The sequence below is a fragment of the Leptonychotes weddellii genome, chromosome 4 (genome assembly GCF_054177405.1).
Source record: "Leptonychotes weddellii isolate Sample4059 chromosome 4, ASM5417740v2, whole genome shotgun sequence".
Lineage (NCBI taxonomy): Eukaryota > Metazoa > Chordata > Mammalia > Carnivora > Phocidae > Leptonychotes > Leptonychotes weddellii.
This window is the reverse complement of record NC_138372.1, coordinates 1997737-2008794: the sequence shown is the minus strand read 5'-3', so window position 1 is coordinate 2008794 and position 11058 is coordinate 1997737.

Sequence of the window (11058 nt, the reverse complement as noted above, 5' to 3'; positions counted from 1 at the left end):
CCCCATTAAGGAGCAACGAAACAGCCAAGGGGACCACAGCCTTACTCAGAGAACAAAGCCAGCCACAGAAGCGTACCTGCTGTGGGGACCTGCTGTGGGGTCCAGGGGCTGGGTGGGGCTGGGGCCTCGGCTAAGGGGAGCCTGGCTTCCTTTGGATGTGATGAAGGTGCTCTAAGATTCACAGTGCTGATGGGAGCACAGAGCCGTGAATATGGTCAAAACCACTGAAATGCACACTTCGAATAGGTGAGTTGTGTGTTATGCAAATGTGGCTCAATAAAACTATTTAAAACAAAATGACAGAGGAGCAAGAGAAACCAGCCTTCCACTCCACACAGGCCGGATGGAGGACCCCCCCGCGTGCTCTCGCATCCTGAGGGCGCTTCCCTGTCCCCCCACCTCTGGTCTCTGTTTCTGGACCGACAGGACTGCAGGTCCCACAGGGGCTGTCATGTGATCCCAAGCGTGGGCCCGTCCAATATGCAGCCACCGGCCACTTGGGCACATGGAGCATGGCCGTGGCGAGTGAGGCGATGCTGGGGGGCGCACAGCACCCCGACTCCACACACCCGGTGCCACAAGAAAAACATAAAAATGCAGGATCTCATTCTGTTTCATGCTGAACATGCACCAAAATGTGCATCATTTCCGATAAGAAGGGTAAATTATTAGTTACATTATTTCCACGGGTTTCTTTTTACTGTTTTTCTATGTGGCTACTGGAAAATGCAAAATCACACCTGTGGCTCGCGCCGGGTGGGGGTCCGGCCCCCCGGCGCTCGGGCATCATCCCAGCTCCCAGCCTCACCATCATAGGCAAGGCTGCTGGTCACACCTCCTGGGGGTGCTGAGGACTCTCATTCCAGGCTCCTCACTGAGTGAGTGGCCCAGCAGACGAAGGAAGGAAGGAAGGAAGGAAGGAAGGAAGGAAGGAAGGAAGGAAGGGAGGGAGGGAGGGAAGGTGAGCCAGGCAGCAGGATGGCTTCCCCTGTGCACATGCCCAGGAACGTGGACAGGGCATGAACCCGGTCCTCCCATTCAACCAGGCTGAGAGCCCCATGGGTCCTGGGGTGGGGAGGACGGGGGTGCCAGCCTGCTCCCCAGCCAGAGTCGAGTCCCCATGACCTCTGTCTTCCAGGGACAAGCCACGGCCCCACAGAGTGAGCGGCTTCCCTGTGGCCACGGGGGCCCTGGGCTACCCAGGGGCTGCAGGAGGCTTCCCTCCTCCGGGGCTCAGTGAGGACAGCCCCGCCGGGCTCAGGTCTGTCCTCCCCGCTCCATCCCCAACAGGACAGCCCGGGCCAGCAGGGCAAAGGGCCCCCCCCACTCAGGAGAAATGAGAGGAAGGCCCACGACAACAACGTTGTTCAGATTTTAACTTGTCCACATTCTTTACCGATCTGAGGCGGGTGCCAGGAAATTAGTCACTGAACCAAAAGAGCCCGGCTGATAGCATCTCTGTGCCCGCAGTCACAGGGCAGGAGGGAGCGGGAGGCTTCCAGCAGGCAGGTCCCTGGGGAGATGTGAAGGAAGTGCTCGGCACACACAAACACCCGATCAGGCTGCCCACAGAGCAAGCCAGCGCCCCTGCAGGGTGCACACCCTCCCTCTGGCCTCTGGCCCGGGGCACTTTGCGGTCCAGGAGTCTGGGGACCTCCCCCCCCCCCGCAGAGGAGTGAAGGACAGGGCCCCGTGTCGGGCCCCTGTGCTGGGACAGCCGTCCCTGTGAGTCCTTCTCAGGGTCCTGCACCCCCAGGGGCTCCTGGTCCATGCTGTGTGGCAACTTCTGTGTGTGGCTCCCCAAAGGCCCCTCCTTCCCTCCCTTAGCATTCCTTCCAAGTCAGGATGGGGAGCGCTGCGGGGGGCCAGCCCCTGCCCCCATTTTGATCTCGCTGCCCAAACTGGCCCAACACAGCCACACAGAAGCCTGGGGTAGAGCTCCTCCAGACCAGAGGCCCCTGGAAGCTGGGGTGAGACCCACTTGGCAGCAGGAGGAACCCGGGCAAAACCAAGACTCTTGGTTTGTTTTGCTTTCAATCAGAACTCCCAAGAGAGTGGGCTAATTAGGACATGCCCGGCCCCAGGCGGCCCACATGTGCCTACATGTGCGTGCAGAGCTCCTGGGCCCAACCCAAAGAGGGCTGCGAGCAAGCGGGCGGGAGTGAAGGAGCCGGCGGGTGGCCTCCCCTCCAGGTCCGGGGCAGAGGATGAGTCCGGCCTGCCGGGAGGCCGGAGGCCATTCCTGGCTCTGGGTCGGTGGCCCATGGCCTGGGAGCTCCCTCCACCAAGACGAGACAGGCTCCCCAAGGCACTCTCTGTCCATTTGTTCCACAAACATGTTTTCTGCTGCTCTCTGCCAACTTGGAAGGGACACTGGATGGGGGCAGAGAGGGTCAACCTGCCCTCAGGATGTAGGCAGGGTGTCCAGCCTCCACAGGGAGCTGGGCTTGCTCCCAGGGTCAGCACCTCTCAGACCAGGATCCCAGGGGGGCCCATTTCTGCTCAGGCAAGGGCACGCGTAGGTCTGGGGGCCACAAGCACACATGTGCTCGCACGACAGGGCTCAAAACACACGCTGGGATGGGGCAAGGGGCTTAGACCTCAGGCTGCAGAGGGAGAAGGCCACCTGATGGGATGAGGGTGAGCGGAGGCCCCGCCCCTGGGTGGATGACCTGGACTGTGTCTGAGCACCTGACCTCCTCCCCGAAAGGAGCTGGACTGTCAGGGCTCGGAGTCCCAGGGAAGGAGGGTGCTGCCCGAGGACCAGTAGGGAAAGGACGAAGGGAACCACCCTGGGGTAGAGCGGTCCCAGCTTCCAGCCCACCCCACCTTGTCACCATCTCTCCAGCCTGGGGCCCTCCCCTCCTCTGCAGATCAACTGGGGGGCCTTCCCAGCCCAGGCAGCCGCAGAGACTAGCATCCGGCTGGGGACAGTGAGCTGGGGAGAGCTGCCTGCGTTCATGCCTGGGGGACACTCTGGCCCATCTCAGCTTTCAACCCCAACCCCAGACCTTGCTGCTTTGATCCATCCCGTGCCCAGGGGGTGGGGGTTCAGAGGCCCCAGCTCCCCAGCCACACCTTGCACCGCCCCCCCCAAGGAAGCAGAGGGTCGGGCCTGCCCACTGGTCCTCCTGCCCAGCAACCTGAGCTCAGCCCAGCCCCGTAGCCCCTGCCCCACAAGCTCCCAGTGCCCTTTGCTGGCCAAGCCAGTGTTGGGGGCCCCTGCAGCTGATCAGGAGATGGTGACTGGGTTGGCTATCCCAGAACAATGGGCTTTCCTGGCCAACCCACTGCCCACCTACAGGCCTCTCTGTGTGTCCAGGTCCGGGATGAGTACTGCCCACGAGGACCATGTCCTGGGGCAAAAAGAGAGGAACAGAAGGGACTTCCCAGGCCCAGCAGAGCAGAGCAGGGCTCCGAGGTCAGGAGGCCTAGAGGCCGAGGTCCCAGCGCCACCTGTGTGACCCAGACGGGCAATCCACCTCCCTCGGCCTCAGCTTTCCCACCTGCAAAGTAGGGGTGAAGCCATAGGTCGGCTGTGGGGATCAGGAGGGTCCAGAAAGGCTATAACCCGTGACTTCCCATCAGGAGGAATGACCCTTGCCCAGGAGACTCCTCAGATCCAGGGAGCCCAACGTGCACGCTGCACTCATCTCCCCTTGTCTGCACAAAAGCCCAAAGAGGAAAGGGCTGCAGCCGACGAAGCAGTCCCGGCCAGCCTCAGACCCTCACCCCGTTGCTTAGAGGCCAGGGCTGAGCCCCAGGCACAGGGACGGGGCGAGCAGGAGACCCCCATGCCCCAGAGAGGCCACTTCCCACCGTCTGGTCAGGCCCGGCCCCAGATGGGATGCTCAGAAACTCTGGGCTGAATGCAACAGCCCCGGGAACTCACAATCGGACCCCAAAGCACACGTGGACCACGGCACCCGCCCTTGCCCTGGGCACTCTTTGGGGTTGAAAGCAGCTGCTGCAGCCCTTCCAGGAGCACCCAGCAGGAGCGGCCACAGTGCATGCGGCCAGCCCGCCCTGCCCAGGGGCCAGGCCACCCCTCTGCACCTGCGCCCTCTTCTGCCCCGTCACCCGTCCTCAGCAGCTGGACTTCTCCGGCCACACTGGGTCAGGCCCTCCCTTCACTGTGAGCTGGATTTTGCAGTTGTAGAAGATTCCTACTTCATGTGTTTATTTATTTAAAACTGATAAGCCCTCTCAAGTGAGTTTTTGGGATGTAGATGGAAAACAAATTGTTTTTAAAAGCCTGCACCCCGATTCCCTCCTCACGCCCTGCTCGCTTCCCAGTGTCAGTGTCTGTGGCCACCTTTGGCCGACTCCAGGCGATTGAGACAGGAAAAGCAAGAGCACAGGTGGGCTGTGACCATGCAGCCACAACAGGTGTGGATGCAGGTGTGTGTCCCACGTGCTCTCCGGATGGGACAGAAAACCTTGCCACTGAAATTTACAGCGACTCTTAGTGTGTCCCCAAAGGCTCTGTTCCAGGCTCTCACTCACTAGTGGAGGGGACTGGGGGGAGAGGGAGGACATCTCCTGCCCCGTCCCTGCACGGGGCCAAGCGGGGGCAGCCGGGGACACTGGACTCAAACTCTGGTTCAGGAAGCATGTTTGTCCCTGCCACGAGGACACACAGATCCCAAAGACAGAGCTCCTGCACCTTCGGGTGGTGATATGGGGTCCCCCAGAGGGCCCCCCGTTCCCAGCCTCCTTTATACACTGCCGTCCGTACCACAGGGCTTTTGCTCCTGCTGGTCCCTTCCCGGAACACTGTCTCCTCCCACCTCTAGAGCCTTTCAAGGCTCACGTCCTTCTAGAAGCTTCCGGGCTCTCCACCTGCCTGTGGTCTGTGCTCTGGGGCTTCCTCTCCCCCTTCTCTGGGTAGAGTAACAGACATCAGGTTGCACACCCTTGTGGGTTCATCTCCCGTGGGGTGTCCGTTTTCCCCTGGCTGTAAACCTCTAAAATACGGTTGAACCTTGACCAACACCAGGTTAGGGGCGTGGACACCCCGTGCAGTCAAAAATCCAAGTATAACTTTTGAGTCCCCCAAAACTGAACTACTACTGATAATCTATTGCCCGGAAGCCTTATCGATAATGTCAAGTCAGTTAACACAGATGCTGAATGCTGTGGGTGTTATAGATGACGTTCTCACAGCAAAGTAAGCTAGAGGAAAGGAAATCTTATTAAGGGAGTCACAAGAAGAGGAAACCCATCTCAGGGCTGCGCCGTATTTATAAAAAAAAGTCTGCATACAAGTGGACCAGAGCAGTTCGAGCTCGTGGTGGTTGGGTCAGCCGCCCCCGTTCCTGCCGGTTTATAAACCTGCAGCAAAGGGCTTTCCTGGCTGACCTGGCTGAACCTGTCCAGCTCCTTACGCCCTTGACCCGCAGGAAGTTCTTCCTGGACACGAAAGCCCATCCCCCTCTAACCCTGTGCAGGGAGCAACCCTCTTCTGCTTTGTAACCTTGGCCGGGCTCACGAGGATCATGCAGGGGACCCTCAAGTGCCCAGAAAGTGAGGCATGGCTGGCGGGTTGGTACTAACAGAGTCCTCCATCCGTCGTCCCCTGAGGCTCATGACAAGGGGGACTGAGGACATTTCCAAAGCCCTTCCCAAGAAAGCCGAGAGGCCCAAATGGAACTCTGAGCAAAATCCACCCACGACCTTCCCAGATGTGGAAGGTGGTGACACAGCTGGCCAGAGGCTTCACGGGTTCCTCTCTCCTCCCTCCTTCCCTCTTTCCCTCCCCACCAGGCCCTGCTGGGACCTGGCACCATGCTGTGCCCACTGCTCCCCAAACCTGCAGCACCATGGGTGTCCCGTGCGGCCCTAGGGCCTTGCAAACACGTCTCCCTTCACAGCCCCAAGTGAACAGTCTGAAGGGACGGTCTTCGTGGCTCCCCCCCAAGGTCAGCCCCTGTATACGCCACACTCGAGCTGCCCGCTGCTGGCCCAGCACAAGGCCACACCCTGCAGCCTTTGGCAGATAGCTGTCCTGGCTTCCAGCCCGTGGTAGGGCTGCCCGGCTTCCCTGGCCCCTTCTTCATCCCCTCGGCCGGGTTCTGCCCTCCAGCCTCCAGGCCCCGCACAGAGCCACGTCCCCAGGAAGCTTCCGGCCCTGCTGCCCTTCCCGGCCAGGGGCTGGGGCTGGAGGTGAGCCCATCTGGCAAGGCACCCAGATCCATCCTGTCCCAGGTCGGGGCGCTCCACAGTTGGGAACCACATCATGGGGCCCTGGGCTTGGCCAGGGAATCAGGGGACTGGGGCCCCAGCTTCACCACGGCCTAGCTGTGTGGTCCCTGTCTTTGTGGAAAATGGGTGAACAGCGGCTTCCTCATGGGACCAGCATGGATCTGACTGGAGGAGTGGGTGCAAGGGTCTTCACTGCGACCGGCTCGGGGAGGGGTCACCGGAGCCCCCGACAGTCTGCTAAGCCCTCTGCCCAGACCTCCATGGACGGGGGGTTCCCTGCGCCCCACTCAGACGTCACCTCCTGGGGTGAGCGCTCTACTCCCGGGACCCGGCACCACCTGATCGGGGTGCGGGTCACTCTCTCCCGTACTGGGGAAGGATCTCTGAGCCCGGACCTGTAGCCCCTTTACCCCCCACTGCGGGCACCCCTTTGATCTCGGAGGGCTCTGCCTGGTGTCTGCTCTGCCCCCCGTGTCCCCCAGTTCCCCAGAGAATACTGAGACCAGACTTTTTTTTGTAGAGTATGAAACTCTAAGCCCCCTGCTCTTCTCTGGCAGGCATGTCTGGGCTCGGGTGCGACCTCACCCAGAGGTGAGTGACTGGCACGTCTGGGCTTCGGGGGAGATAACCCATCCCACTCGGAGCAGGACCTCCATCCCGCGGTGTTTCCCACAGCATCTCCCAGAGTCTGTGATTAAACGGGTGGAAATGCCAACAAGACCGGACTCGTGCCGGGGGGAGGCACCCTCTCCTCCTGAAAATATGCACTTACTCTCTGTCCTCACCCGGGGCTGAGGCAAGGCCTTGCCCAATCCTACGCCAGGGCCATGTGGAACTTTCCACACCTCGCGCCGGAGGAACGTGCCCCCAGAAGCCCGCTCCTGCAGCTGCCGAGGCGTGTGTCTGCAGGACGTCCCTGCCCGCACACAACACCGGCGAGATGGGGGCCGCAGCCCGGGGCGGGGGCCAGGCAGGGTCCCCGTGGTTCTCTGGGATGCGCCCTGCTGGCCCCTGCGGGGCTGCCCGTGACACAGGCAGGTGGCCCACAGATGCACAGACTTTATTTTAACCCCCAGGACACAGCCCCGTCCAGGCCCCACCTCCCAGGGTGCCCAGGGCCTCGAGCAAAGCTGGGGCACAGCTCATGGGGTACCCCTGGCACTTGAGCACCACTGGGGACAGTCGGCCTTCCCATCCCCCTGCCTGCCGCCCCGGAGCCTGACCCTGACCCAGGCATCTGCCCTGACCTCCTCTGCCCGTCTCCCTTGTCTGCCTGTCTGTCCATTCTGCAGGTGCTGATCAGGCCCCACCCACACCAGACCTCCCGGGGGGCCGCAGCTCTCCTCAGTGACAAGTGTGATGAAGGTGATAGGGAGGGTGAGGGAGAGTCACGAGTGCACCCCCGTCGATGACCGGGACCCAGGGATGGAGAAACCGTCATGCACCTCCTCAGTGAGGGGCTCAGGGCCGCTGGTTGGCCCATTCCCTCCCCAATTCAAGGCTCCGGGGTGGACAGACGGGCCAACCCCAGTCCCTCCCACCAGCTCTGCTACCTGACAGCTTCCTGGCAGGTGAGGTAGCCCATCCCCTCCGCACACATTTCCCGGGCGCCATCCGGGGTGCTGGGAGCCAGCATGGCGGCGAGCAAACCAGCAAGTGAGTGTGTTGGGGGCTCTGGGCTTCAAAACAGGCTGAACACAAACACAGCCGGGCGGGGGGCAATGAGGGATGGGCAGGGCACAGGGAAGCCTCCAGACTGGAGACTAGAGAGCAGTGCCTGCAGCCCGAGGAAGGGCTGAGGGGGTTGGTTCAGCCAAGGGACCCTGGCTCCTGAGTTAAAGGCCGTGATGTCGGCCGTGGATTGGAGCAGGGGGCTGGCACGTCCTGAGGACACGCCGATGGGCTCCTAATGAAGGGGACGCTGGGTGCTGCAGAAAGGAGGGTCAAGAACAGCTCCCAGGTTTTGGCCAAGCCAAGGAAGAGCGGATTTTCCACTTGCTGAGGCCGGACGCGGCCCCCCTACAGGGCAGGTGGGAGCTCGGTGTGGGCTGCTAAGTGGAGGTGGGGCTGTGGACAGGCGGCTGGCCCTGGAACTGCAGGGACAGACAGAGAGTCTGGCCGAGGGGGCAGGAGTCCGGGCAAGCAGAGTGTCAGCTCAGCAAGCCTGGCGACTGGGGGTGATCCCTCTGTCCCCCCAGGGCAGGCTCTGGTATTCCCCTTCTGGGACAGTCCATCCCTGCCCGGGGCCCCCAGAGCCTTGTGCTCTCCCTGCCCCCGGTCAGGGAGAGGACATCTGTGGCTGCCAGCCCATTCTGCAGCCCAGACGCCCGGCCACTCGGGTTCAGCTCCAGCCAGCCACAGGAGCCCCTCCCACCTGGTCCCCAGAGGCCTGACCTCACTGCCCGCCCCCGCCACCCCCTTCCCGTCACCCATGGCACCCTCTCCTGGCTCCCAGGTGGCCCCTCTTATCTCTTGGGAGGTGCCTCTCTGTCTCCGATCTGGTTACTCTTCCCCCGTGCAGCCCCCACCCAAGCCGGGACTCCCCACCCAGGACACCTGCCCCGAGCACTGAGCAGCCACTCCCCCAGCCTGGCTCACACTCCCCCTCCTCCCCAGTTGCTCAGCCTGGCCACAGCTGGTGAGTGGCTCTCACACAGCAGTCACAGCTGAGCTCACTCTTCACCCCCAATTCCCCTCCCACAGTTTCCCATCTGAATAAACAGGTGGCGACTCCCTTCACCCAGCCTCCTAGGTCCAACCGGGGTCGCCTTTGCCCTGCCCCCCAGCCCCCCAGCAAATCCGGCCGGCAACCCCGGTGCTCCGTGCTCGCGCCTCCCCGGCTGCCACCTGGCCCAAGGTGCCATGACTCTGCGGGACTATCCAGCGGCCTCGGGGCTCCCAGCCTCGGCCCTGCCCTCCCGTGGCCTGCTCCAAGCACTGCAGCAGGGGCTCCTCCCAGAACCCCTGCGCCCTCTCCTCCCTCCTCCCCCCGCATGCCTTGGATACAGGAGGCGCTTCCTACTATTCCTTGATGCACCGGGTGGCCTTTCCCACCTGGGGCCCTTCCTGCCCAGAGGCTGCGCTGTCTGCAAGAACAGAGAGTGACCAGACCCACGTGGCACAGGGGGACGCCAAGCGCTGTGCCCGCCCGTGCGGCTCCAGGACAGAGGAGCCTGGCGTTCTCCCAGCACACACCTGCCAGCCTCCACCACAGACTGGAGGACGGTGGGAAGAGGCCAGGTCCAGATGCCCATGACCCGGCTCACGATGATCCTGCAGCCCAGACAGCCCTGGGCCCCAGTCAACACACATGCACGAAAAGAGCCAGTGGGGTCTAACATTGACCTTGCTCATCTCTTGAGACTCTAAAGCTTTGCCAAATAGTGAAACGGCCCCAAAGAGTAGCGAATGGGAAATCTCGAGATTTCCAACCGGGAAAGGTCAGTCCCAGGTGCCTGCTCTGGGTTGTGTCCAGCGCGGCCCCAGGTGAGAGGGCCCCTGAGTGGGGGCGGCTAGCGGGCTGCAGCGGGGAGGAGCTGCTGCAGACAGAGCCCCCAGCCCTCCCAGTGCCGGCCAAATGCCTCCAGTACGTGGAGCCACCAAAGGCGAGGGTTGCTCAGCCCTCGACGGAGAAGCAGACCCTGAGTACGGCTAAGACCGCAGGGCAAGGGGGTGCCCCAGTGCCCCGAGCTGACCCCAGCGCAGGGCTAGCTGAGTAGGGGCCGTGGACAGCACGGTGCTCGCGGGCCACGCAGGAAACCTGGCTGCGCCTTCCTTCCCTGGGGCCGACTGGCCCTAAGGGCCCCAGCAGCCAGGGAGGGGGCCACACGAGCTCCTCGGTACATCTCCATTTGCTCATGCTGGGGTTTTAGGTGGTTTGGGGCAAACGCCCCTTCCTCTTTTATGAGGTTTGCATGCAGCAGGAAGCTTCTGTCTCCTGGGACAGAAACAGGAAGTAGACACTTTTATAAATCAGCGTGACCAGCCCAGCCCACCTCCCCTGGGGGCAGAGGCTTCGGGCGCTGTCCACCTGCCCTGGGCCCAGACACACCCGGGCTGCTCGGCAGATACTCGCTGACGGAGTTGTCCTTGGTCGACAGAACCGAGGGATGACGCACCGACCCTGCTGGTCCCGGGGCATGGGCCAGAGCTGCAGAGTGGACACCAGCGGCCCTCTGCCGCCCACCGCTCATGCGGGGAGGCGATGCTCCCTCCACGGTGCCAAGGAGGGCCCCACACCCCGGGAAGGAGGCCACGCGCAGCCGTGCTCAGCCCTGCCTGACGTTTCTTACTGTGACAGCTGCCCTATCCGAGAGAAAAGTTATACCAGAGGCCCCGTGTGCCCCGTGTGCCCAGGCCCCTCGGCTGGCCAAGCAGGCACGCTGGCCTCCAGAGTCCGGGGACCCTGGCTCTGCCTCGGGTGAGAACCCCGGTGGCAGGGACACAGCCCCTCCTGGCTCCCACGCCACCTGCATAGAGAGTCTGGGGGTCAGAGGCTGCTTGCGTGCCACGCGAGCCCAGTGACACTTGCTGCGGGGAAATGAGTCGGTGACAGAGTGAGTGACGGAAGGGGGGACAGGGAGGAAAGATGTCCCCTCCCCGGCCCAGCAGTTGCCCACATTGGGTTTCAGACGAAAAGCTCATGTCGGGGGTAGGGAGAGGCCACAGAGTTTCCACATGTGAGCGCATGGAGCCGGGGCCGGAGCCGGGCGGTGGAGACGGGTCACCCACACCCCTCACCCCTCCTGGGCCACACACACACCTGTCTCTCTTTCCATGGCCTTGCTGGGGACACATGGCCACAGGCACAAACACAGACGTGCCTATCCCAGCACACAGCACACGCACACACAC